This window comes from Pteropus alecto, unplaced genomic scaffold (assembly GCF_000325575.1).
Source record: "Pteropus alecto unplaced genomic scaffold, ASM32557v1 scaffold813, whole genome shotgun sequence".
NCBI classification, from domain to species: Eukaryota; Metazoa; Chordata; class Mammalia; order Chiroptera; family Pteropodidae; genus Pteropus; species Pteropus alecto.
Window position 1 is genome coordinate 128833 of NW_006433729.1, and position 4715 is coordinate 133547.

General features: G+C 39.3%; 1 protein-coding gene across 1 annotated transcript in view; it reads right to left on the reverse strand.

Annotated features, from left to right (window-relative positions):
- ALAS2 (5'-aminolevulinate synthase 2) overlaps nucleotides 1–1921 on the reverse strand; it is a 22773-nt gene extending 20852 nt beyond the window's left edge. Inside the window, exon 1 of the mRNA XM_006908363.1 lies at nucleotides 1798–1921. The gene's annotated coding sequence lies outside the window, so the exon portion shown is untranslated. The remainder of the gene's footprint in view (nucleotides 1–1797) is intronic.
- Between the last annotated feature and the right edge of the window lie 2794 nt (nucleotides 1922–4715).

A 4715-nucleotide genomic window follows, 5' to 3' on the forward strand; every position in this document is an offset into this window, starting at 1 on the left:
CACAAATATACCAGACCAGGTCTGAAAAGTAGATTCTTGTCTCAACACTGATTCTTGTCCTCATCCTATTACAATTTACTATGTGAATTAGGGCTCTGTACTTTCCCTCACTGGGCCTCAGTTTTTTTCACAGACGCTAGACTAGGTTACTTATAGATTCCATCAGATTCTAATAGTCAAATACTCACAGGGTACTCACTGTGCCAAATCCTGTTGGAAATGCTTCACATGCATTAACTAATTTAACCCTCATGACAACCCTGTGAGGTAGACACTAATATCAACTTTATTTCAAAGATGAGGAAACTGGGGCCCCAAAAGATTAACCTGTACAGGTCACAGAGCTAATAAGTAGGAGAATCAGTATTTGAACCTAGGGGATCTGGTTCCAGAGCCTACTAACTTAACCAATGTGGATCTATGATTCAACTATGACTACATATTTTCTTGACTGAGAGCCTGGCTCCAGAGGTTAATCCCCTCTACTGCACTAACAGGCCCCTTTCTGGGACATTCGATTTTGAACTGTGACCAAAGAAACAGATTTCTAACTGAAGTAGAATTTCAGGCACTGGTGAACATTCATTCATTCATTCATTTCACTCCACCACTTAATTTACGGACCCATTTTTGGCAATCCCTGCCATGGGTCTTCCTAAAACAATGATTTTACTCAAAAAGATAATGGTGAAGTCTTGAGCCAAATGATTAGAAGGTTTTCCTTGCACCTTAAAGTCCTCTCTTATGTTGGCAGCCAATCTATAGTCACAGAGATCAGAAGAGCCAACCACAACTCTGTCCCAGCAGAGAAACAGAAACCACTCATTGCAGCATTCCTTCCCCTTCTCTGCCCTTCTAGACCTCTTTGTAACAATCAGTTAAGTCTGGAGGGAATGTCGTCACTTCATTTCAAGAGTTGGTAGCATCAGGCTTTATTTTCCTTCCTAGCACCTTCTTGTCATCATGAAAGAATCATAAATAGTTTTAGATGCCTGGAGGCAGAGAATCAGAAATTCTTAGAAATGAAAACTTAGAAGACCACAAAATCAAAATTAGGAAAGACTGTGGAAATCATAGGCCAAGTCACTTTTTAGAGGGTGAATGACTTGCCTAGGGTCTCACAATGAACTAGAGCAAGAATGCAAACCTATTGACTTTCGACATAGGGCAATTTCAGTGACACAACATTCCTCTTTCTCCTTTCCCCTTACTTCTGCTAATTATCTCTCAGTTCCTTCAAATCTCCCCTACCCAATTCATCATTCCCATCATTTCCACATTCTCTCAGTTTTCTCTCCCTACCTCTGACCCAATGAGCCCTGCTGTCAGTTGAGCAGAGAAAAAGAGTTAAAGTGAGCAAGGAATGGAGAATTGCTGGAAGAAATATCAAGACATCTTCCTGAGAGACAGAAGAGAGGAAGAGAGAGACAGAAAGACAGTGAGATTGAGAGATACAGAGTAGAAGAGACAGAAAGGAAGAAAGAGAGATTTAGAGAAAAATATACAGACAGAACTCAGATGAAAGAAAAATAAGAGAATGCTAGAGTGTCAGAGAGAGATGAAGTGAAGTGAGTAATGTTGAAAACTAACAAAGAGGAGGAAACGAGGGAGAAAAAAAAAACAAAGGAAAGCTAAAATTGGGAAAGGTAGGAAAAAACATAGGAGAGAAAGAAAGAAAATGACAGAGACATTTTAAAAAACCAAGTCAGATGTAGCCAAGCCAGACAGTCAACATGTGCAGCCTTGAGGTGTATAGGCAGACCAGAAAGAGGATACCAGGTTGAAAGTGACTCTTACCTGTTGCCCTGCACTGAGGACGAACGAAGGACGAGTGGGCACTGTGGGTCAGGACTTGGCATTTATCCCTTCCTTCTTGGCTCAGCTCCACCCACCCTGCCTTCTGCTGGCCTGGCCTTGCATTGGCCTCAAAGGTATCTTAGCCTAGAGATAAAACCCAATGTAGTCCCTTCTTGCCTCCTCCCCCTCACCCAGCACTGGCTCTGCCCTCTCTATTCCCTTTCCCTTCTCTCTCTGGGGTAGTAAAATGAACTTGCTGGGCTTTGGAATCAGACCATCCATGTATAGCTAGGACACCTTGAGCAAAACAACCTCTCTGGCCCTCAGTTTCCTCAACTATAAAAGGAGGGCAATAAAACTCAGAAACAACTGTAGCACAAGTGGGAAGGACTCTCTAACAGTCAGCTTCCAAGGACGACCTCTAGGACATTGTAACGATTCAACAGCATCATGTACAGAAAACACTAAGCACAATTCCTGATCCAAAGAAATAACAACTAATGTTGATTGAGTGCTTACTATGCATCAGACCCTTTGTTAAGTGCTTTACATGGATTAATTTAGCCTATCCTCATAAGGACCTTAAAAGATAGGTATTATCCCCATGTTACAGATGAGGAAACTGAGGCTTAGAGAAGTGAGGTAATTAACTGATAATTATCCAGCTAGTAAGTACATAGACTAACTATGAACCCAGGCAGTCTGGTTCCACTCTTCAAGTACTACTCTTTCTTTCAGAATATACAGTTTAAAAATTTGAAGTTCTCTTTTCTATTATATTTTTCTCATTCCTTTTTAATTTTTCTTCCCCTCTTCTCACTGTCTTCTTCCCTTCTCAATCGTAAGGCAACAGGACTATGTCATAACCAGGCAATTTCATCTGTGGAGATTATCATCATTAACATAGTTACACAGATGGGATCATACTCTATATATTGATCTGAAATTTCCTTTTATCCATGAAATTTAGGTTACTTCCAGGGATTCCCCCCTCAATTATGAATAATGTTGCAATAAACACCTTTAGGCATATATGATAATATATTTTAAAAGGTTGAATCCCCCCAAAAATCTTGGGTCAAAGAGTATATAGATATTTAAAATCTTGATATTGTCAGTTTGCCCTATACATATGCTATATATCTCTGCCAATGGTACATAAGAATGTGCGTATCTGGTCTCTTACCAACTTGCCACCACCACTCATTTTTATTAACTTTTAAAATGTTTGTTAATACGATAGCCACTAGATGTGCTATCTCAGTGTTGCTTTGTTTGCTTTTCTTTTATTATTAACAAGATTGCTCAATCTTTTCATGTTTTTTAGTCATTTATTTCCTTTTGTGAATTGCCCAATCTAGTTCTTTGCCCACTTTGGGGATGGGTTGCCAATAAAGAGTAGTAGGCTAAAAATATGAGCTCTGAAGTCAGATTCACCCAGGTTATTTCACTCAGTAGCTGTGTGGTTCACTAAACTTCAGCTTCCTCTCTGTAAAATGGGGGAGTCATAGAATCTACCCTATAGGATTGTTGTGAGGATGAGATGTAACTATTATTATTGCTGTTGTTTGTAGTTTCCTTTTAGAGTTGGAGACCTTTGAATAATATAGATATTAATCTTTTTTCTGTGATATTTGTTGCTCCACCTGGATTCATCAAGTCACTCAACAAATATCTATTGAGTGTCTACAGTGCACTAGGCACTGTGTTAGGTGCTTGGGATAGAATTGGAGAGTGTGAGTATAGCATGATGTACTTAACCATTTTTTTTAAAGTAAAGATTGTCTCCAGTTCTGGAAGATATTCAAATAAACTTCCAATAACCTTGACCTCCAACTCTAGCTAGTTAACCATTTGCGACATTGGAAACTGAGCTTAGATATCATCAAACTTGAGAAGCCTTTCTTAATCCCCACGCTGGGTCTGGTCCCCCTTTTTTGGCCTCCCAAACCTCCCTGCCAGTACTTGTTACACTGTAATATCAATATTTTGTTTTGTTTCTTTCTCCCCCATAAGACCTTAAACAACCTGAAGATAGGGATCTAGAACCATTGGCAAGAAGAGCTGTCAGAAATACTTGCTGCATTCAACTGTATTTGCTCTGATCCTCCCACTTGTTCTGCTTGTACCCAGGAAAAGAAGTGGGGGATAAAAATCTATTGAGGGTGGTGGCAGACCTCACAGGTGTCCTAGAAAAGCACATGAAGTGCCCTAGAAGTTTATGAGACTTCCCAGGTCATTGGGATAAATGCTTAGGAAGCTTCTCTGTACTATTCTTGGTCCAGGTGAGTACGTGAGAGAGGGTCACTGTGGTTGTGACTGACACCACCTCTCCATTGCAGGGACAATGTTGCCTCTTTTACTCTCCTTTTTAAAATAACTTTTTTTATTTTTCAGTTACAGTTGGTACACAATATTATATTAGTTTCAGGCATACAACATAGTGATTAGATATTTATATAACTTATGAAATGATCACCCCTATAAATCTAGTACACATTTAACACCACGCATAGCGTTATTACAATATGTTTTACTATATTCCTTATGCTATTCTCTACATCCCCATGACTATTTTGTAACTACCAATTTGTACTTTCTAATCCCTTCCTCTTTTTCACTCACCCCTCTAACCCTCTCTCATCTGGCAACCAGCAAAATATTTTCTGTATTTATGAGTTTGTTTTTGTTTTGTTTGTTTCTTTATTTTGTTCTTTAGATTCCACATGTAAGTGAAGTCATACACCATTTGTCATTCTCTGTCTGACTTACTCCGCTCAGCACAATACCCTCCAGGTCCATCCATGTTGTTGCAGATGGCAAGATTTCATTGATTTTTTGCTAAGTAATATTCCATTGTGCGTGTATACCATATCTTCTTACATATATCTCTCTGTGTGTGTGTGTGTGTGTGTATG